Source organism: Manacus candei, unplaced genomic scaffold (assembly GCF_025592945.1).
Source record: "Manacus candei isolate 608988 ecotype Guabito, Panama unplaced genomic scaffold, ASM2559294v1 h1tg000050l, whole genome shotgun sequence".
NCBI classification, from domain to species: Eukaryota; Metazoa; Chordata; class Aves; order Passeriformes; family Pipridae; genus Manacus; species Manacus candei.
Genome location: NW_026138098.1, coordinates 21,418,093 through 21,441,807, shown reverse-complemented (window position 1 = coordinate 21,441,807; position 23,715 = coordinate 21,418,093). Strand labels below are relative to the sequence as shown.

The 23,715-nt window shown below is 40.5% G+C and overlaps 1 protein-coding gene across 13 annotated transcripts in view; it reads left to right on the top strand.

Moving 5' to 3' along the window:
* USP54 (ubiquitin specific peptidase 54) overlaps positions 1-23,715 on the top strand; it is a 91,074-nt gene that overhangs the window by 13,728 nt on the left and 53,631 nt on the right. The window contains exon 1 of one of the 13 annotated variants that reach the window (XM_051800752.1): positions 4,287-4,406. The exons of 10 other annotated variants lie outside the window; for them this stretch is intronic. The gene's annotated coding sequence lies outside the window, so the exon portion shown is untranslated. Of the gene's footprint in view, positions 1-4,286; positions 4,407-13,172; positions 13,512-23,715 lie in introns of those variants that run through there. 2 more of the 13 variants (XM_051800753.1, XM_051800750.1) reach the window with 2 other exon arrangements.

Below are 23,715 nucleotides of genomic sequence, written 5' to 3'. Positions count from 1 at the left end.
ATTATTATGAGCTGCTTCCAATTTACATTTTTACCTAATATCCCCCTTTCTCCCGTGAGCACCCTTTAAACACAGGGCAGATGTCTGATGTGGAAGCATTAGGCATCCAGCATCCTGAAGGGAAGCACTCTGGAGCTTTTAAGAGGTGGAGGGTTTTGCATATTACAGAAAGGATGAGGGTGACTTGAAAAAATATATTTTTTACTGTTTTGGTTATGAGGGTATGATTTGAACTCCTCTTTCCTCTGCTGCTACTATTTTGCTTCTCCATCACACAGTGAATTTGGGCTAAATGCTGTAAATTCTAATGTTTTTCCTTCATCACATACCTTGCTTTGCTAGCTGGATGGTCATGTTGATATTGTCTGCAAGGAAAGTTATTGCTGACATTGATTATTTAAATGTTGATCACTAGCTTTCAAATTTCCAGACAAATTCATGTGGAAAACTCAGAGGTTTGTGCTTGTTCAGGCTCTGGTCATATTTAAATGGTATTATTTTTAACCATCAGAGCCAGAAATTCTTGCTCTTAAGTAGAAAATTTAAACCTAGCTGTGTGAGTCTAGCAGGTGGTATAGTTATTAAGAATAAATAGGAGGACCTTTACTGTAGTGGAATGCAAAGTAACACAGTTATTGCCCATGAATACTGGTGATAAAATAATCTTTGAAAAATATGCCCAAAATGCTGAGTCTTTGAGAGAATGCCAATAGCATGTGCCACTGGAACTGGAAGGATGAGACTACTATGTAGGAGGAATGTATAATAAAGATGTGCCATAGTATAGAAGTTGCAAGATGTTGCAGCCTCATTAACCAGTTCTAAGTGGTACTGATGCTTTTGGGTATAGGAGGCCAAACCAGCCCCTGGTGTGATTGAAGTGATGGAGCTGAGAACTCGCAGGGTTTGGGAGTGCTGTGGTGCTGCTGAGCTCCTGCCAGCCCTCCGGGTTACACCACCAGAGCTGCTTGTCCCCGCCTGGCTGGGCAGCAATGAAACCTACAGCAGCAGAGAGCTGTTGGTCAGTGGATAATTTCATGTTCTGTCTTACCTGTAGTTTCTGAAAGCCATAGGTAGATCAGAAAACTCATGGCTTTGTTTTTTCTTAAAGAGCTGGAATGTGGATGCCTTAAATAATTTAGGTGCTCATGGAATTGGACTTCCTTTCTTAGCTGTGCTTGCAGATCTGCTGAGGAAGCACAGACCCATCTTAACTGTTTATAGCACATCAAATTGTACTTTCTATGCTTGACTTCATGAAGATAATTAACTTACTCTTGACCAACAAAAATTACTTTTGCTTTGCTTTATTTGGTAAAGGAAGGATGCTGCTCACTGGAATGCTGGATTAGGCCGTTGGATGTCCTTTTATAGTACCTAGTATTTGTCTGTCTCTGTAGAGTTACAGTATTAAGAAGCATAATAGAAGGTTTATTTGTAAGCATAAAGTGTGGTGTTCTGGAGAATCTGTTTCTGGAGAATTACAATTGAAATTTGAAATTTAGAGAGAGAGATGCATCGACTTTGACTGCAAAGTGGAGTTTGAACTATCTTCTTGCAATAGAAGTAAATGGAGTCAAATACATTTAGAGGACTAAAAGGGCCCTGAATTTATTTAGGCTACTGAAATGTGGAAAAAAAATGCAGTGGTCTTTACATAAAATAAAACTTAAAATGATTTTATTGTGACTTCACTGTGCAAAACAGGACTGAGCTGTAATTTTAATTAAGTCTTGCATAATTAACATTGTTAGTGGGACAACTGTGTTGGATGCTAATATGTGTAAATATGTTGGTTTAATTTAATAGTTAGTTCTAGGGGAAGGCAACAGGAAGGCAACACAATAGTCTGGATAAGCAGTAGCCCTGCAAACATGCTACAGACAATAGTCAATCTGTCAGCTGTGAAGAGTTGACTTCCAGGCTCCAACTGAGGTTGCAGAGCCGTCTCCCTAAGGGTGGGAGCTCAGTGACCAAAGGGGCACCAAACAGGATGGATAACAATCAAGTAAGGGATTATTATTTTTTTAATATGACAATTTAAAGTGATTAAAATTATTTTTATTGAGGGAAAAGTGTATTTGAGTGTATTTAAATTCCACATTTATTATTATCAATAATTAAGATAATTTGTTCTAAGTATACTTTAAAATAAAATCCCACTGTTTGTTTGCCATAAAAATTTTAGCAAGTGAGATGCTGAATTGAAAATAGCACTAATGAACTGACAACCTGACTTTTGACAAGAAGGGGGGTTTTTTAATTATAGTGTAGATATAACTGTTTTGATTGTTCCACAAACTTCCTCAGCTTAGAATAAAAGATAAAAAAGCCAAAAATGTTAATGTTTTAGTAATAACCAAGAGAGCTGACAGGATGAGGTCTCTTAGTTCTAAAAGTGTTTAGCATTGGTGCTTACCTTCAATATCAATTTAATTCAGATTACTCTAAACCCTTTTTTTAAAGTAGTTAAATAAAATAAGGTCACATAACTTCTGTCCACATGCAGTTTGAAATAAGTATGAAAGTGAAATTGTTTTAGAAAACATGCTGTATCACATTCACCATTTTCTGAAAAATAGTCCCGATTATTTAGTAATCATAGCTAACTACGCTCAGTAAAGCAGAAACACAGATCTTATAAATGCTCAGAAAATGAAAAAAAAGGGGTCTAAATGTGAAGAAAACGGTTGGACAATGAGTGACACTTTCCTCTATTATTATTTAATCTTTGATATGTAAAAGTAAGAACTATCACTGAAAGCATGCGTGAGAATTAGAAAAATAAGTGTAATTTGTCGGTTTTACAGATGAGGAATTGGAGTAGACAGAGATGAATTGATTTGCATAAAGTTGCCCTGAAACTTGGAGGATGTGATGAATAATCCTGGTAGTCAGTCTAGACTGGTGGCTTTATGCCAGTGGTAGTGAAAGAAAGGAAACAATGCCTGCACCTTGAGAATTTCCAGCAACCTCCTCAAGGTTGAGGCAAGAGTGACGTGTTTTCATGTCTGGCTGTGTAAGAATACAATTTTTCTTTATGGATTAGATAGATAGATATGGATAGATAGAAAGGATGGCAGTATAGGAAGTGCCATGTTTCTGTTCAAATGTGCTTCTTGACTAGGAAGTTTTAGTGTTTGTATCTTCCATTTCATTCTTCTCTCTTCCACATTTCATGTTATTTGCCTGTCTGAGTGGAAGCGATGCACATACTGATTTAAAGGTCTCTTGTCCTCCAGCACATTTCCTTAGTGGAGAGGATCACTGATCCGGGTAAGAGGACAATTGATTTTGATTAGGGAAGAGTCTAGTGATAAGTTTGATTTGTCCCAGTTACATTTTGAGTCTGTCTCATTTGTCTGGCACTGATGGTACAAAGTAAATGGTTATCAGTTTTGTGCCATGGTAAGTTGGTTTGTTCCCTCTGGCATGTTCTGTATCTAGTTCTGAACGTGGCTGAGAACGGTCAAGCCGTCCTTTATCGATGGGCAAATCGGAGTTGTGGTTTTGGGGTGAAAGAGGCAAGTTGTGGCCTTCGGGTGTTTGAAAACTGGAGCCGTTTGGATCTGTGCACGGCAGGTGTGCCAGAGAGGCACATGCTGCTGCGGCCACGGCTGCCTCCTAACAAGAGCTGTGGAAAGAAGGGGAAAGGATTTGAAGTGTGCTGCTAAAATCCACCAGGAGAGTGGTTTGTTTACCTAAATTATTTATATAATCCTCCTCCTGGGATAACATCTTCCGGGGAGGGGGGCTGCAGGCACGCGAGGGCAGTGCGCGGCTGAAGGGTCTCCTCGCGTTGCCAGGAGGTGTCCGAGAGGTGCTGGAAGGCCTCGGGCAGCTCGGCGCGGCCCCGCGGGGGGCAGGTGGATGTCACCTGGGCGCGGCCATCGCCGCCGCCGGTCCCGCGGGGGGCAGGTGGATGTTACCTGGGCGCGGCCATCGCCGCCGCCGGTCCCACGGGGGGGCAGGTGGATGTTACCTGGGCGCGGCCATCGCCGCCGCCGGTCCCACGGGGGGGCAGGTGGATGTTACCTGGGCGCGGCCATCGCCGCCGCCGGTCCCACGGGGGGGCAGGTGGATGTTACCTGGGCGCGGCCATCGCCGCCGCCGGTCCCGCGGGGCTGCGGCCGCGGCGGCCCCTTTAAGGCACGACCTGCCCGCGATCAGGTGCGCGGCCGGAGCGGTGACGTCACTGGGCGGGGCCGCGGCTCGTGCTGGCGCTGCCCGCGCCGCGGGACGGGGCGGTGGCGGCTGCGCACGTGCACGGGGGCGCGCGGGGCCCCGCGAGCGGGACCGGCACCGGCGGGACCGGGACGGGCGTGTGGGACACGGCGGGACCGGGACACGGCGGGACACGGCGGGACACGGCGGGCAGGATTCTCGGTGCGGGGCCGCTGCAGCAGGTGTCGGCTTGTTTTGTGTGGGGCTGGCTGCCGTAGGAGCAAATGTCTGTAGTCTCCTTCGGCAGACTAGACTGGGGAAATGTGCGGAGTGTGCTATTATTGGCAAACTTAATTCTTAGCTTTTTTCTTTGTGCAACCAAACGTCATGTTGTGTGTTTCATTTGTATTTACTTGTTGCTGAGATAGTAAGAGAACAGCAGATGCTGCCGTAGTTGTTTCTGTTTCTCGTGGTGATGGATTGTGCTGTGTGCCTTGTTGTCCTTGGTAGAAAATGTTGTGCTAATTTAACTCGTCATACTTGGGTAAATCAAGGCAGTTCCAAACACCCAAGTCTGCAGTACAGGAGGGGTGTAAGATGTCTTAGGGCTGCTCTTCCTCCCTTGCCAGTGGAAGATTATATCCTACCTGTATGGAAAACAGACCATAACCTTTGCCAGTTCGAGGGGAATGTGCAAGCCCATGTGGAATTTACACCACTTAAACATCTGTATGCACAGGATTGCATTTGGTAGTTCTGATGAAGAAAAGCAAAGTATTGGTTGTGGCTTTGGTTGTGGCTTTTGGTTTTGTATTTTGTTTGTTTGTTTTCTTCTTAATAAGGATAGAGGAGACATTGAAACCTTTCTTTGAACATTCATTTAATCTTCATGATAAATTGACTTGTATATTTTAAGTTCTAATTTCTGGCCTAATGTATTCACTTTTCACCGGATAAGTTAAAATTGGCAGAAATAAACATTGAAAAATATTCCTTGCTTAAGGGAATTATCACATGAAGATAAAGTTGGCAGGAGGGCCTCTGTAATTTTCTGGGTAGCAGAAGGATGTGGCAAAGTAAAGCACAGGCTTTAGCAAGGTTAACTCTTGACTATAGAAAGGTCTCTTTGGTATTCTTATGCTAAAAATGTAGGCTAAGGCTTCCCTTTGAAGTCCCGATTTGGAAAGACCCATCTCTACCACATCTAATTTCTGCATTAGATTCCAAAGCAGATTTAGTGTCTTTTAATCTGCAGAGCAGGGTTCTGGAGTAACTCTTTGTTAAAATGAAGAAAAATACTCCTATGTATGGCTGTATGTATTTGTTAAGAGATGTGCTATTTTTAGTTTTGAATACACACCTATGAATCCATCGTTCTGCAGGTTTCTTTTTTCCTATTGCCTTGATAGCATTTCAGTCTAATCAGTATGCAATGGATGATGTTTTTGCTCTCTAAATTTAGCTGCTGATGTTCATATACTACTTGGTATTCTGTATTGCTCTTTGTAGTGGGCATCCTGCATAGATGGATGGGCCACAGTGGCTTATATCCTTGAAAATGCATCATTCCAGTTGATGTATTAACAGTGGGCTTTTTAAAGGGGTGAAGTATGTTAATCTAGCAGGCTTTAAGACCAGTGGAGTCTTTAGGTGTATTTGTGTATACTTGTTCTTTGTGTGTGCCTCACATCTTGTGGAGAGGAACCTCTCTGGGTGATTGTCACATTATCCTAGTGTTTAATTACTACTTTTTTCATCTTTATGCAGAGAATATGGGTGTCCTGTCAGAAGCAGGTTTGTAGTCCAGTGGGGTATTGCAGCATTAGGACACCAGGCTAAGGTGAAGTAGGTAATCCAGGACATAGTAGGATTAGGCCACAGGGTGAAATCTGGTCAATTACTTTTCTACCTGAAAATCTCTTTAACTTCTAAGTATATTTTTTCATTACAGCACCTATTACTGTGACAGATGTGACTTTCCATAGATTTTTGCCAAGTGGCTTATTGTTTCCTCTGGAAGTCATCAGCTTCTTCTTACCTTCTTTGTTCATATTTTAGCATCTTAAGCCAGTTTAATTTCACTGGTCTGTAAAACAAACAATAGCCATCATAAAGTGGTTGTGTATACTATTGAAAAAGTGACTGGATTGTAAACAGCTTTTGTAGGTCCATGCAGTTTTAAGAAATAATGGCTGTTTTAATGGAGTTATGAAAACATGTTTCAAGATGGAAAGATAGATGACTTAAGAAATGCTGTTACTGCCCCTCTCTTATGGCAGATTTTCATAGAGGACTTACATTTATGAATTGCAAATAAAAATTTATTTTAAAATACTGATTCCCCCACCAATGATTGGGATGATTCCTGGAATCACATGCATCACTGACTTTTGTTTTCAGCTCTTCCATATCATGGCGTAGATTTAAACGCTCTCGGGAGCTCTGTGCTGTGCGTACATCCCGACTGCCTGTCACTTTACCAGGGTTCAGTCGTGGGACGAAAATAAGACACAACAGAAAATAATTAGTGCAGGATGTGAATTTGTGTAAGATAGAATTTTATGATTCTCATTACCTTCTCTATTACCATGGCTTGTGATCTTGTTTTTTCTGTTGTTAAATAAGTGATACAAAAGTAAACTAATAAAGCCAAGGAATTAGAATATGAAACGGGACAAATGAATATAGGTAGGGAGAACTTTCTTGTGAGCTTACTTTGATTTTTAGTTTCACACTGATGCAAGTTAGTTTCCAAAGAGAATCTTCCACCTCAACCTGTCATCTCCTTTTTTATGTCAGCCTAAAAAGCATTGGTTTTATTTAATGCAGGAAGGTGAAGTAATCTTGCATAATCTCCTTTCTCAAGATTTCCTGCAAGCCTTTTGTCAAGCACCACAGTATTGCTAAGATTCAAAGCTTACAGGTTGGGTGCCATAATTTAGGGTAACAAAATTGTCTAAGTTCTAGGAAAAGTGGATATGGATTTATCACTCCAGTTATGCTGGTCCAATGCCATGTGTGTGCTTTACATAGGAAAAGTTGATTTCTGATTCCTAACTTACTTGAACTATAAATTGATTTGTGAATATCCCAAGACTATATTTAAACCACAGGAAATCAATTTTGTACCTTGCCTTTTAGGGCATAAAACTGTGTGTGTTTGTCTTCCCCATCTGCACAGGTGATGGGAGACTTGACTATAGCTTTGGACACAGCAAGGCATTACACTTATTCAAAGAATGTGCTAATGCTTTGACCAAGAAATTTAATTTAGGGCTTTATTTGTTTAACAGGCATCTATAGCCCTGTGTCTTACTTGTGGTAAAGAAGACCTTTTACCATCTCTTTTTGATAGGGTATTTATAAAACATTCTTTTGGCTTTGGTCCACTTACTGAGGTGGAAGTTACAAAAAGCAGGATGGATTAAATGCAGTGCACTGTGGTTGGCAGTCAGTGGGGATAAGTATGCAACAGAATTGCTTTTGTTATGGGTTTAGGAGTGTAGTAGCAACAAGAAGTGCAGTTATTTGTGGTATTTGTGGTGTTACCTCTTGGTAAAGAGTGGTGTTTTGCTTCCTTCTTGTGTTTGTTAAGCTTTAAAGCCTGGCTCTTGTAGTCTCCCAGACTTCCCAGTGCTACAGGTAAAACTAGTTCAAAGCACTTTGTTAGATTTCCTGGATGGAGTAAGTCAAATTGCTAGCAGGATATGTTCACAGTAATGTGCTTAGGTTTCTAATGCTTTCGTTTTCTCCCAGTACTTTTTTTTTTTTTTTTTTTTTGGTTTGAATCATATGCCAAAATACAGACTGGTTTCAGTGAGGAGCACTCTGCTTTGTAGCACATACATATAAGAAAGACGACAGCTTTTTCAGTGAATTGGAAAATATTGAGTGTGTATACCAACTTTCTGCTCTTAAGGGTACAAATGAGCCAGATTCATTTGTCAAAGCATAAGGTTCAGAATGGAATTACAGCAGTAGCACTCTTGATAGCCAAAGTCTCGACTTCATATACAAAGGAATCTTTTCCGCTTCATTGCTCCTAAGCTGCTTTTTAAAGCAAGTTTAGATTTTAGTTTAGACCACATCTTCTCAAATAATTTAACTGGTGCTACCACTGCAAGCCACTCCCCACAAAAAATACTTGTGGGGCTATGTAGGGATCGTTGAGGAACAGCTCTGACTTTGGACTGACTTGGCTTCTGGTTGCTGTTTACCCTGAACTGGTTGTTGTGTTGCCATGTTGGAAAGGACTGCACAAGGATGAGAATACACAGTTGGGAGGCTGAAGGAAGGTGGAGCCCATAAAAACTCTGGCCTCACATTAGAGGCTCATCTGAGAATCATCTGATTCTCTTTTGATAGCTACCAATACAGCAATCCTTGGTTGTTATTTAGAAATACTGAGAAATGTCAAAAAAAGATTTTTGCTCATCTTGTAATTTACAAGCTACTTGAATAGCTCCAGTTTACCTGATTTTAATAAAAGAATAGCTCAGATGGTAAGAGAAAAAACAGTATGAATTTTTATTAGTTTTTGTTATATGGGTCCATTTGGCTTTAAGGCTGTGTCCACCCTACCACAGTAAACTGTGCAGACAAAGTAAAATCAAGATTTTGGTGTGCCTCCTGCCTCCCCAGACTGTATTCAAGTTGTCTTGCCATAAGGAGAAGCTCAGCTCAGTACAGCACATGTATTTGCTCAATATGTTTGAGCACATTGCCTTAAAGTTTGTTAGATTATTTTCTTTTTTATTGGCTTTTTTCTCCTCCTCTTGCAAATTGCAGTGCTGATGTGGGAACATGAACTTCTTTTTCTCAACCTACCTTCTCAACCCTCCTCACCCTGCAAAACAGAAATTGTTGCTGGTCACTGGTTTGTATCCACATAACTTTTTTGACCTCAAAGGTTTTCAGTGAAGGGGGCAAACATCTGTTTTCAGACTTCTTAAAAGTCCAGGGGAGGCATACTGTAAGTTCCAAACCACTGTCCTAGAAAAATGTACTTACTTAAAGGAAAGAGGCTAGAAAAGATTAAGCAGGGGGTTTACTTGGCAGCAGTTGTTTTGAACTGATCTTTCCTGGAGTGCAGTGTGTTGTTCACCTACGGCAGTTTCACTCTGGCTGCTTCAGGGCAGGGCGGGTGGCCGGGTCTCGCCTGGGTGCTCCTGCTGTCTCCTTGTTCAGCTGCGTGTCCTTGGTTGAAGTGGCTCATGCAAACGGCTCACAGCTCAGTGCAATGCTCGGCAGCAGTGGGAGCATGAGGCTGGGGAAAGTAAACACACTGACAGAGTCTGGTGTTTCCCACAGTTTAATTACACTGCACCTTTAGTCTCTGTGATTGCCGCACAGGCATCTGACTGCAGATGGAGGGGCAGCTTTGTTATCTGGGTAGGAGGATCTAACTTCAGGCCACTGTCAAGAAGCACTGCTCACCAGGCCTGCTTTTCTGCATTCTGAGAGAGATAGCTGATGGAAAAAAAATATTTTCATTGGTAGAGTTGTTTTTTGCCAACTTACTGCCCTATAATAGGTCATTTTGCAAACTTACCAGTGTTAGCATAAAGGGAGCAGAAGGAGCACATGACAGTGAACGGATCCACCGTGGTAGCAGCTGTCACATTGGCACAGCTGTATCATAAAACATGCTGTGAGTTACCTGTGCAAGGAATTAATGGATCTACTAGTACATCTTACATGGTGTCTTGGCTTTGGTGGCAAAGCTCATAAAGGAGCTGCTGTAACTACTGTGTCTGTGCTCCTGTACCCCCTGTAGTTTGCTGGTCTGTGTTGTGTTGTGCCAGTTACAACTGCATACTGCAGGACTGCTCTGTATTCTGAATAACTGAAATTAAAAAAGTAGCCCACTTCATACTTTTATTTTCAGGTTGGTTTTTTTTTTAAACCCAGATGGTTTTCATGAGGCAATTTGTAATGTGGTCCTACACAGGCTGCCATCTGCAGAACAGAGCATCAGATGAGAACAGGAAGAACTGATTCTGTGAAAGGTGGGCAGGAACTTCTGCAACCAGCTTCTTTGTTGGCAGTGAAGAAACTACATCTTCACCATGTAGCATTTATTCCTGACAAACTTCTCCATGTAGACAAACTTATGGTATTTAAACTGTACTAAATGTGCTGACATTTACAGCTCTATGAGTAGGAGTGCTGTGGTGGAAAATTATTCAAAGGTGAAGGGAAGAGCTAGCATAGCCTTTGCTGGATAAGAAGCTACAGGATCTGCAACAGCAGAAGGAAGCTGAAATCACATGATTCTGCAGACACTGGGAAAAGAACTGTTTTCAGTATTAAGAGAATGGTTATTTCAGCTCTGTCATCCATACTTTGTTTCTTCAATTTTTTTCTGACTTACGCTTTTGTCATTTTCCTTGGCAATCTCTTTATCTTGCCAACCATGAACGTTACGCTGTCGGCATACAGGCTTCTAATAGATTTTCAAATACATTTGCTTCTCAGATTGCTGATCTCTGACCTAAAGCAGAAAAGCAAGGAAGGCGGAGAGATTTTGGGCTTGTCTCTGTTGCTTTAGTTTGCCTGGTTTTCCTCCCTCATTTCAGTCTGAGGTAGCTTTGTGGATGGCTGTGTAATTGCTAGCATTGTTGTCGGTCCCAGTAGCCCTGGGGGTTGCAGTACTTGACCAGAACTCCTTGAGGGTTGCTGTGCTGTCCTAATTTAGATGAAATGTTAGAAGAGTTGAAATGCCTTTTATTTTTTTTTTTTTATTCTTCCTGTTCTGTGCAAAAATGTGGTAATTGCTCTGAATTCTTTCTTAGTTTGATGGCAGTGAGTCAGATTCTTAGCTGGTATGTTTGGCAAAGCTCTCTTGAGTAAGTGCAGCAGTGCCATTGTGCTTAGGTTGGGGATGTGTCCCCTTGCTTCTATTCAAGGTGTGGAGCCCTGCTTACTATTTGAATTGTTTGACCCTCATCAGGGCAGAGCAAAATCTTATTTTCTGTCTGATGCAAAGGGGTTTGTTTTAGTAGTAAAACCCTTACCCGTCCTTTGCTGGTGTATGATTTTAAAAAGTTTTAATTTTAGGTGTGATGGAAGCAGAACTGATCTTTCCTTAAAGAGAGCATTTAGAAACAATTTTCATGCTTTCTTCATGCAATGAAGTATTGAAGAACTGGGTGTTGTGTAGACTTGTAACTGTCTCCACTATCCATGTGCTGAGGGACTGTGCAAAATTATGATAAAGCAGGTATTTGAAGATGTCCACAATTTGATCCATATTTCTAGTAGTTACTCAAGTATGTGTGGTCACCTGAAGCATTTTATCAAAAAGCCGAGAAGGAGTTCTGAATTTAGGGAAACTGAGGCTGAAGCAAATAGGAATTTGTAAATACCAGTGTTACAAAACTCTTGGTATTATTGATTTGGATGCTTCTGCCATTTCATGAGCATTGGCCTGCATCACCTCAGCAAGGAAGTCAGTGGAGTCATGGGAGATCTACGTGGTCTTTTTTTCTGAGGAGGGAAGGCAAATGCTTTGTCCTTTGGAATGAGGAGGACTAAGGGAGTGTAGAGACCAGTGTTTTCTCTCCTAGGGCTCTTGCCAAACTCAGGTCATTGAGCCGTGGACATAATGCCACTTGAACAATGGATTTACTAACTTCTGGTAAGACTTGTACAGCTTTTTGAAAGAAAACCTGCAGATCCCAGTAATAGCATGAGACACAAGGAAGCCTTGGTCACTGTTTTTATATGCTAAAAATCATGATTGGCATATGCTTTTGCCTGGAAAAAGTCTGTGTTGGTGTTGCAAACTGTTTTTAAGTGTCTTGGCTTCCTTGAAACAAGCTGTTTGAGGAAAGAGTGCTACAGAGTTAACATGCTGTTTTAACCACACACAACTGTGGAGCAGGTTTTGAGCTCAGCATGATGACTGAACATTGGTCTGTTTTTCCTTCAAATTTTTGCCACTGTTAGTGCACTTTAGAAAATTATTTTATTTGAAATTTACACACACTAAATCTTAAAAAAAAAAAAGCTATGTAGAAGCTATGCTGAGGTAAAACACTGCTTAGGGTATTGTGTCTTTGCTGTATTTTTCCTTTCTTGTTCTCCTATTTTTGTCTCTCCAAAAGTCTATCATTATGGAAAGCCATAGTTAAAACTTGGCTCAGCCCCTTCTGTCCTGGAAGACTGAATTGTTCTTAAGGCGAACTGATTTAATTGTATTTCAACGGCTTCCTTTTTGCATTGTTTGTTCCTATTAGGTAAATGGTCCCGGTGGGGATAGTATCTTCAATACCTTGTATGGTCCAAAGCATTATATTTCAGTCTGATTCTGTTAGCATTACATTGTGCTAGAGCAGAAAGACAATGGTATGCATTGGAGTTTTTTGTAACATAACCAAAGTTTTCTTTAGAGTTATTTTGGTCTTGGACATACAGTAACTCTCCCTGTCCATACCCTGAATGTGACCATGTTAAAAGAACAAATTGATGCTGAATGTGGACGGCACCAGTGTCCTGAAGCTGTGCTGTAAGAGCATCTGGGAATAATTATGTAGAAATGCTGGGGATAGGAAGCCGTTTTTCTGAACAAACTTCTTTTTTCCTTGATCAGTATCAATGGCTTTGAACCACAGGGGATGGTTCCAGGAATTGTCCTGCAATAATAGTGCTTTGAAAAACTGCTTTTAAATTTGCATTGCAACTGCAGGGCTTTAAACTGAGGGATCAAAACTGAAGCCGTTTTTTGATTTCTTTCCATTTTTTTCTGTTAAATGGTTACGTGTCACTCCTGGTTATCAATCTCTCCCATGAGAAAACATCCTTCATGTTTAACTGAAGAGTTTGCAGCAACCTCTCCAGATCACTTGTCACACTGAGGGCAACCCTGCCTTGCACAGGCAGGCTGCTGCTGTAAAATGAAGTCATCCCTTGCAGCCTTGTCTTCCCCCAGTCAGGTCTCTTTTATAAAAGGGTTTGGAAAACCTTCCTCCGTCTTGCCTGGCCCTGTTTCCAAAGGGAGTTGTCGGTAAGCGGGGCAGGGCCTCGGGCCTTATCTCTGTTGTCAGAGCTGCCTGCCTGGTAGGTGGCAGCGGGGCAGCGCTTTTCCAATGAGACTTTCCTGTGCTGAGGGAGGCCCTTGTTTTTTGTTTTAACAGCTTCCTATTGTTTGAAACAGCAGGTTGTCCCCTCCCACGCTATTCTAGCTCTTTCCTCCTCCCTTAAATAATTTCTCTGTGCAAGTATTACTCAGAGCAGTTACTCTAGCAGTGAGCGCTCTGAGAGTTTTCCCAACTCACTCTGATATCCAGCTTTTGTTGCAATACCACTGTGGAGTTCACACAATAAACAGAAAGTGGCTTCTGAAGGTAGGTCTTTCTGATTTTTAAATCTGCTGTTTTAATTCAGTGTCGCCACTGCTGCGACATGACTTTTTTTTAATTGAATCCAGGTTGTCATAGGAATTCTCTCCTACGTATGGTATTGAAAGGTAGAAATTTCTGCTTTTCAGTGTGGCTTGCCTTTGTTTCTAAGATGCAGAGAAAGAATATTGCTTCAGTTTGTTGAGAGTTTTCTTTTCAGTATTCCAGTCCTGCTGTTAAGTGGTGTTTCATATGTGCACATTTTATTTATGATGTTCTACCTGTGTGCAGAGGCACTTTCTAAGCCATAAACTGCCTCTGGTCCACAATACCGTAGGTTCTTCTATCTAATAGTATGTGTGATAAATTTGAAGATAAAGTGAGTCACAATCTCTTCTCACCTTCATGATTGTCGCAGCTGGAAGGGATGTTGCCAGTTCATTTCCAGTCCCACTTACTTTACAGTGTAAATATTACCTAGTCAGAAGCTTGCTAGACTGTTTTTTTGGTAAGTTAGATGTGGTTTTCCTTCCTTCTCTTTGTTGAATTCTGTGTTAGAAAGTTGATAATGAAATGAGGTACTAAATGTAGATAGAGCTTTTCTGTTATTTTAATGTTTTGATTTATAAAAGTCAACTTGCTTCAGCTGGTTTCCTGCTCCTCTGCCTTCTGTAAAGTGTCTTGTTTCCAAAATTAGTAATCTTTTTGTGATTGTTGGAAGTCTATCACTATATTCCATACGTCTCACTGCTTCAGCTTAGCAAGAAGTACATTTTTATTTAAATTTATAGATTTAGGAAAAAACCCCAAAACTTCACACTATTTTGATACATTTGGTGACACTAAGCAGAGGTTTTAGTTCCACAAAATGATAAATCTGGTTCTAGAGTTTGTCATCAGAGGAGGTGAGGGGGGACTAATCTGTGTATGTGTTCAGTACTCAACATTCAGAATAATAAACGTTCTGCTTGTTCAAATGCATTCCAATTTTTTTTTAAGGAATAAATTCTCAGGCAGCTTAAAATAGACCAGGATTACAAAGGTATTGATCACAGTCTGCAGAGGCAAGGTTTATCTGATCCATACCTGGAAGAGGAAGTCCCACTCTCCTTGCCCTAACATCTTGATAAGCTGATTCAGGTTACTAACCCAGTAGCAAATACAGTAAGCACTCTCCTCCCCTCTTGCCATCCTTCCAAAAGTGCTAATGTTGTGGGCTGAGTTTGCTTCTGTGAGCCTAAGTGTGAACTGCCCTCCCCAGAGCACTTGCATGGAGAGAGAGAAGTGCCCTCTTCACTGCAGTGGTAGCCCTGAGATTTTGGGTTCCTTTGGTTATTTAATAGGGTTACTCTCAGATGATGCCTGTCTGAGATATGTCCTTTATGTCCTTCTTCTAGTACATTTGAACTTTGTGGAGTTAGAGAAGCCTGAGGCTTTTTTTTTTTTTTTTTTAATTGGCAGTTAAGAAACCTCTTGTTTTTTTTGACAGAGAAGTGGTGCAGTGGACATACAGGAGTTTTCTGAAGTTGTTAGTTTATAATGTAGTTCTGCCCATAGGCATAACTCGTGACAGTGGTCTCAAAGTTTTAGTTGTCTTATAAACCCAAACAGGATAATTCCAGGTTAAAGAGTTCTCCGTTTAAGGCCAGGGAAACATGACAAACAGCCTGAGGAGCGAAGGAAGCAGACTGTGGTGGCTGTCAGGATGAACAATGGTTTTGGCACACCTGCTGCTTTGCTGCTGAGCTTCTCCGTGCTTGGCAGGAAAGGAGTGATTTGGAGGATAACCAGATAGTTTTGTAGATGTTTTTGGTATGTTTCCATCTTCTCTGAGGGAGAGAAAACAGAAGCACTTGCTTTATAATGTAACTAATGGCTGGTGAAGCCAACCTCCCCCCAACTTTTGGGGAAGGATTTAATAATACACTTACAGATGGGAAAGTCAATATTATGCTAGAGTCAAAGACCCTTAGAAAGGAATATAGGGATACTGACATACCATGGGAAGGGGGAATAGTGGGATATAGTCACAGCAATGTGTTAGAGAAATTTATGCTCAGACTACCCTTCTGAATAATTATAAACATAATCAAAAAGCAAAATGAAGAGAGCTGGAACAAATGCATTTCAAAGAAAGTTTTGCAATACCACAGTTTTTGATTCCACCATGAGCCAACTGATGTTAATCAGTTGCTGTTTCTCCTAGGAGTTTTCACAGATATAAGATATGAGACCAGATTACTTCTTCCAAAGAATAGTATGTCACAGCCATGTAATTTCATCCATTTTCCAGTTCTATCTTTTCAGGTTCTGATGTTCTGGATCATAATAATAGTCTTTTTAACCAATGTGGAATTCCATGCCTATTAATATAGATTTTATCTGAAGCTTCTCATGTACTTGATTTCACAAGAGGATGTGAGTTACTATTGCTGCCCTAAATTTTTGAGTACCTGGGTCACCAGAGTATGTTGGAATTGAAGAAGTTGGGTGAACTGGGAAAAAATGAGAATGCCAAAAAGCCAGAAAAACTTCCTTCTAGTTTAGCAAAGAAAAAATATATAGCACCACACATTTTGGCTCAAGCTCAGAGTAGTTAAGCTTCAAATAGAGTGACTTCAGTTCCACTTGACTAGAAATGTAAGATTTTTCCAGATCAGCCACTTAGTTGCATGTGTGCACACACATATGTGTATGATTTATTTTATTTTCTTAATCACAGAGGAAGGATGCACAGACTCTTAATCTAGATAAAATATTCTTATTTTTTCCTGTTTCCCTTACAGGTGTGTGTATAAGGAAGTGTGAGTTGTTGTAATGCTGATTAAGCAACGGATGATAATAATAATTATAGTAATGTCTGAATGCTTTCTTCTAGTACTGAAAAAAATTTTGTAAATGATTTCTCAACATTTATCGTGGTGTAATGACGTGACTGAAAATACCATTGTGGTGTAGTAACTCTTCTTGATAAGGATAGCTGTCACAGATATTGCTTTCTCAGATGTCAGGTGATTGTTCCTTGAAGCCTGGTTATTCTGAGGGAGAGGACTTTAAACACTACGGTGTTTGCTTTTGTCCTTTTATTGCCTTGCTGGTGTTCTGGGTCCGTGTTTGTGCACCAAGTTGCTAATGCAACAGTTGCATCTCTTCAGGGCTTCTTGTGTTGCCAGCATTGTCTAGGGAATTCTGGGGAAAACAAGTTCTATTGTACAGCATTACAATGGTTGTAGAGGTGAGCCTGGAGCAATATCAACAGGTCTTGCACTAAGAGGATTTGGCAAGAGAAGGTGTGGGCAGCATGTGGCATGTGACTGCTGTAAAAGTGGAAGGTGAAGACTGCCCCGTGACCAGCTCTAGGAGATCCTGGTGTGGGGGATGACTTTGTAATCTGTACTGGAGTCTGTAGGAAGAAGCAAGCCTTAGAGACTATTTTGCATTGCTATGGCAGGATGTGGAGTTCTCCACAGGGTTTGAGGTAGACATGTCTAACCCTTCTCCTGTGGTGAGTTCCTAAAAGACTGAAAGGATTTTAACATCACAAAAGCCATATTTTACTTAAATAGTACTAGAAATTTTGCTTTTTTAAAAAGAGAAGATTGAAAAAAACCTAGGGAAAACAAAATGAAACTAAGCTTGTGTGCAACTTCGTTACCCCCTATATCTCAGCTTCCCAGCCAGTCAGTCACTGAGTGACCCCAGATGTCTTACCAGAAATGTTGTGCCATGTCTGAGATCAGCCATACCCCAGTCCCTGGAGCCCTCATCTTTGAACACCCCTGATCTCCCCAAGAGGGAAGATGGGGCCGTACCCGTGCCCCCAAGGGTGATGTGTGGCACAGCCACACTCCTAAGAATCACAGGCATAATTAGAAGCCAGAAACCAAATGCTTACATAAACAGTGTCATCCTGAGACCCAGTTACTTTCCCATTCCCTGTTGCGTGTGATGGAGCAGAAGAACCCCTAGAGCTGTGGTTGTCTCTTGCCTGAGACCTTTCCCCAAAACTTCTCTGTACTTCAACCCTGTTCCCTGAGGCACTTTGCTTTAGAGGTGACACACATCATTGTAGGCTGGGCATTTTTCTCTTCGGGGGAAAAAAAGGTGAACTGAGTACACAGAATAGAACATATGAATTTAGGATAGTGTGCTTTCTAAATTTCATGTGTTCTGTGCTGGACTAAGGCAGGAGCTGTGTAATCCTTTGTGTATGTGGTTTTTGCCAGGCACATGTGTTTAGTTTCACAAGTGATTTTGGCCATCAGTGCAGGATGAGATTTGGGAGAGTAACAGAAGTAGCTGCTTGCTTTTCTGTAGAGCTCAGACCCACAGCAGCATTGAATCTGAAAGGAATTAAACGAGATCTCTGAAGTAAGCATCCTTTTATTTAGAGGCTGAAATCCTATTGTGATGTTGAGCTAGACTGCAGTTTTCTGTAGCTACTCTTTCAGTGTTGAATTTAGTGGCTTTAACATTTGTTGTTGGCTGGGTAATTTGCAGTGCTGTCAGGTCAGGCCTTGTTTTCGTATATGGGGGCATGTGTACATATGCTTAAATTTACTCCTTTTCATTCTGTTTTAAAATAACAACAGCAACAAGTTCTATTAAGGGTGTTTCCACATGTACCAGTTTGTTAAATGTATTATAACTTCCTGGGCACCTTAATAATTCTGTTTTAATTTCATCTTTAACAGGCTTCTTCCAGTTGCAAAAAAACCTCTTGTGACTTACCTTTTCATGATCTTTTTCTGGCAATGAGCAATCTGCAAGTTATGCAGAAGGACTCCTTCCAGGGTATATACTTGCTCTTGAGTGCTTCCTGTTTTGGTTTTTTTGGGGCTTTTTTGGGTTTTTTGTAGAGAGCTTCTGGTGCCACTCAGTAGGGTCATTTTATTGCCAGGCAGAGAAAAAATAAATCAAAGCTGTTGACATCATTCTTCTTTTTCTTACCCCAACACCCAACTGGTCTGTTCAGCTTGTATTATACTGCATTTGCACAGCTTCTGCTTCTGTGACCCATTAGGACAGAGCCTGCCTGTGCTTAACAAGAGTCTCTTTCATGCTTTGTGGATCTCTCCAGGCCACAGCAGGACACAAAATAATCCCTTTTGCATTTGGTAGTTTCACGGTACTTTTCTGGTAAAGATGAAATAACCTTTCTGAATGAAAACAATAACATCATCTCCATAAGCCTGGTTTTAATACAAGGTAATTGTGTCATTGTTTCTGCTTTTTATAAAATGAACAGCATTTTGTTCGGGGTTTTTTTCCCTCAACAAATTCCTTACAGATTTTAATACCTTAAAATCTTGGGAAGAGTTTTATAAGCTCTTTAAATCAATATGGAAGTAGTTTCTTATGGTAGCATCTGGTAAGACTTAGAGAACCAGTCTCTTTGAATCGTAATTTAGAAATTTGAGTTCAGACTTTGAATTCAAAGAGGCCAGAGTTCTGTGAAAATTAGTGTGCAAATCTCATGGCTTCACCTTACTATTAGTTCTAACATAAAATGAAAGATCTGTATTTCAGAAAACTTGCTTATACAATCTACTTTGACATGTGAAGTTTCTGTCTGTGTATATTATGTGTATTCTCTAATATTTGAGTTTCTGAAGTGTGTTTGATGAATATACTGTGTATGATAGTCAAGGAATCTTTTGACTGTTTTAGTCATTTACTCCAACTTTAACATGGTGAAATAGGTTAGACTTGGTTTGAAGACTTTTATTACAACTGCTTGATTAACAGATATCAGAGTGGTTTTGTTCTCCAAAATATTTGTTCCAGTACATCTTTCAGAAGATGTCTTATACCAGAAGAATTTAAGCAATTTGTCCATTTGTAAGGGGCTTCTCAGTGACAGTAAAATTTCAGGTAATGGAGTTAGCTGCACATCCTGTTATACAAGGGCTCCTTTCCTGTATTTGCAAGAATCGTTACATGACCTTGGTGTGTTTGATGATTAGCTGCAAGTTCAGGACTGTTATGAGTTCAGTTGTCATTACCCTCTTCTTTAAAACACACAGGGCCCAGTAAAATGGCTCTTTACTTGATGAGATGGTGTGGTGGAATGAGTCTGCAGCTGGGGAGAGGCACAGTATGTCCATGGCTGTTGGCTCAGCCAGCAGTGGAGCAGTTGGCCAGGTCAGGTCTTGAAGTGCAGGAGCCACAGGGACGCCATGGCAGCATATGACAAACACTTTTATTTGCTACTTTGGGATGTAAAATTCCGAGGTTTGATCATGTCTATTTGCTCCGTTTAGAAAAGGAAAAGACCCAGCTCACCAACTTGCAGAGAGTCTTTTCCTCTATAATTTCCCTAAATACCTCAGTCAGATGTTTTCTTCTGCTGGTCTCCTGGTTGTACAGAAAACAAGAAATGAGGCTTAGAGTTCTGCTCCTCCTGCTTGTCTGTTCCTGGTTGTTAGTGAGGTGTGTGGTGTCATGGTATGTTTTCCCCAACCTGTTTGTTTGTTTTACTCTTTCCATATGCTGTTAACTGCTGTTGGACATGGAATGTTTTGATTCAGTAAACTTTTTCTTGTGGTATGTGGAAATGTTTTTCCTACTCAGGTTTGGAAGTCTTCTGTGGGTTTTGTGGCAAAATGCTTCTGTATCCAAAGCCAAATGAAGCAAAACCGAGTTTCCCTGTTCCTATTAGTTATACTTCTTCCTCTAAAACTAAATAGTAATGATCTTAAACTCAGCTTATGTGTGCTTGTGCACACTCGTGATTCTGCTGAAGTGTTATTTATAACTATACAGCACAGATGATTGCTTAAAAAAAGAGAAATAATCAGCATGTTGTGGATGCTGGGTGCATGCTTTTATATTTTTATGTGAAGTATGAATCTGTATAATGTTCTGCAGTGTAGCAGTGCTCCTTCTGCTTGTCAGTTTTAGCAAAACAGGGGGAAAAATTATGTAAGTATCTAATACTGGGACCCAGCACAAGCACCATAAACTGCTGCTCACTCTTTCTTTACTCTCTGTTTATATGAGTTCCTCTGAACTGCTTTAGTTTTGCAACTTGGTATGTTATTAGTCTGTCAAGAACATGAGAGCTGCAAGCTATCCTGATATGTGGTAATGGTGGTATAGATAAAACACAAAATACAGTGAATTAATAGTTTGAGAATAATCTAGAACTATTCTTTTAAGACCAAATACTATACTGAGCTAAGAGAAAAGAGGGAGGGAATAAATGCTTTTTTGGTACTAACAAATACATTGTCTGGCCCCAGCTGTTGATCACAAGCGAGGTGGGATTGGTTGCCCACCCTTTGGGGAGGTTTTCACTAGGCAGTGGTATCAAAAAGTCCATCAAGTGCTCGTGTTCAAGAAACTGATATCTGCTCTGGGTGTCATCTTTTCTCTTGAGCACTACCTGGACACAGCAGTATTTGAGATTCTGAACATATCAATGGAAAGACCTATTTTTCCCACCCAAAAACTCTACCTATTTGGTCAAAGTCTGTTGCTACTCTCAATGTGTTGCTGCCTTTGCTTAATCTGCATTGTTTCCTTTGAAATCAAAGTACTAATGGTGCCTGACTTCTTTTGTTTGTTGGTTTTCTTGCAAAATCCATTTCTTGTTTACTCATGGTTGTTATTCTGTATGGATATTTGTGTATTAACACATTCAGTTGTTCCAAACTTAACTGAAATCAAGGTATAATAAATAGAGTTTAATGAAACAGGGGTTTGTGGTGCTATAATGTAAAGAGTATGATTTGGGAGTTGATAGCTACTGATTTCTGTTTTAAGCTAGGAGTTTTAAGCTAGGAATGGGGTGTGAAGATTGACAGGAGAACTCATAGTTATAACAAGGTAGCAGTTACAGTTACAGAAGAGGAAGAATTTTTCTGTTCAGCAGTGAAAATCTGCAAGGTCAGGAAAAGAATGGCAGCAGGATTTAGGATTTAAAAAGTTACCAGTCAATAAACCTTATGTTGTTGGATACTACTGACTACTTAAAGCTTCTAGGAACTCTTAAGTCATTGTTGGGCTGGAATTTACAAGCCAAAGTGGAAAACTCTTGTTTTCTTGGGTCAGTGGTATTATAGGAAGAGAGATGAGGTTTATTTTTTTGTTAATAAGATGCCGTAGGAGAAAGGGCCTTGAAATCTTTTTGCAGTAGCTCATGGCTATATAATACAGAATTTTGCAGTCAAAATGTTTATATCTGGAGGCTGAATCCAGTACTGAATTCATCTTGCAGCTCCCTTTGGAAAGCCAAGGTGAAGTTTGAAAAGGGAATAACTGGCAGCTGAGTGTTCTCTAGAATCAAACTAGAACCTTCCATTTCACCATATGGTTGACAGCTGCCCTGTTCCTATTTGTCATGATTTTCTGTGTTATGCAGGATTGATTGGTGAAACTGCTTTTGAACACTTGCATAACATTTGAAGCTGCTGTGTTTTTTCTCATTTATCTAAACTCCACAAGTTCCATGTGGAGTGGGATGAAAAGCTGGCTTCACCCCCCCTTCCTCCTTGTGAAATGTCTAGCACCAGGTCTAAGGGAACATAGGGTGTTTTTTAAATGCAGGCTTGGGAGAATAAACTTAGATTTCATGTAGAAAGTAATACCAAACTTGAGAATAAGCACTTTGGAAATCCAGGTGTGTTAAGATGCAGCTTTTATTATCATGTATGGCAGTCTTAAAAGAGCTGCACAACTGTGAAGGGGAGATCTGAAGGGAGTGCAGATTGTTTTGAAAGGGTTTGAATTTCCTTAAGGTTGGGCAGACTTTCTTAATTTTACGTATGTTCTTTCCTTCTTCAACTCTCAGAGAAAAGTTGCTGAGATAGCAGGGCTGTGTAATATAAAGGGGGGCTGCTGCTTCCAAAGGTTTTCAGAAGTAGGCTGTGGGTTTGTGTGCCTCCATTCCCTGGAACCTTCACAGCAAATGCATGTTCTGAAAGTACTGTGGTGGATGAGAGAAGTGGTTATTAATATCATGGTTTTGATATGAGTAGAAGTTTTATCCAGGGAGTAAAGTGTGTTTTGGCAATAAGCCCCACACAAAGTAAATCATGTGACATTTGCATCTCTAGTTCTGGCCTCCACTTTCTCATTATTTGTCTTCTGACAGAAGCCCTTTATTACTCAAATTTATAAAACTATGATTTTATAAATTGCAGTGTCTAAGAAGAGATACTTTACTCCAGAAGCTTCTAGATCATCTTGCAGGCTAAGTTATTGTTGATCAGAAAAGGCCATAATGCTGACTTTAGATAAGTAGACCTGTGTGTTTGGCCTTTTTCTTTATTTATTTTATTTGTAATTTGCCTTTGAATAATTGTCATGTTGTATTAGAGCTCTTTACTGGATGAGTATTAATAGCTTTTCTTATTATTTGAAAGCCAGCTGAATACTTTGAGTCTTCTTAACTACTTTATGAAACTCTGGACATGGCTACCCTACTGTCCCAATAGCTCTGTAGGATAAGTGACAATTCTGAACAAAAGTCTACATGGTTGTAAGTTTGCACAGAACACAGGTGATTATCAGCTGAGGTCCTTCTTTCAGGAAGGGCTGCAGAAAAGACTTTATAACCTTGGGGGAGAACCTGCAGGCATGTGGGAAGAAGCTCCCTTGAGCCTGAGAGGTAGAAGGTAGAAATTTTCAGCCTTCCACCATCACTGAACCTTCTGCAGTTCAAAGCCAATGGCTTTCTGCTGGTGGGTTTTTTTTGGCTTTTTTTTTTTTTTTTTTTTTTTTTACTGTGAAAGATGCTCTTTAAATAGAGTTGGCTGACTGTCAGGCTTAAAATCAAATGATTCAGATTAGGTAAGTGTTTGCAAGATTTCATTACACTGTTTTAAGAGGCAGTCCACTGGAGTCTTATAAAACCCATGAGCATTTTGGATGAAGGAGCTGGAGAACTGTATCTGCTCTAAAGAGTATTTTCATGCAGTATGAAGCTATACTTGACCCCAGGAGCTTGCAGAGTCTCACTTCGGGGTGTTTCTGCAGAGTGTGGTCTCTCCATGCCCCTTGCTGGTCCGAGCAGATAACAGGAACATATTTGTTTTCATATTTCATGGGTTATTTATTGGTTTGAAAAGTCTGTATAAGAACAGACTCTTTCTTCATAGAATTGTTCAGTTTTTTTCTTCCAATCACTGTAGAAGCAGTAAGCTGTCTACAGTAATGCCAGCATTCCCACTTCAGGCAGCTGTATTCCCAAAAGGCAATTTGACCC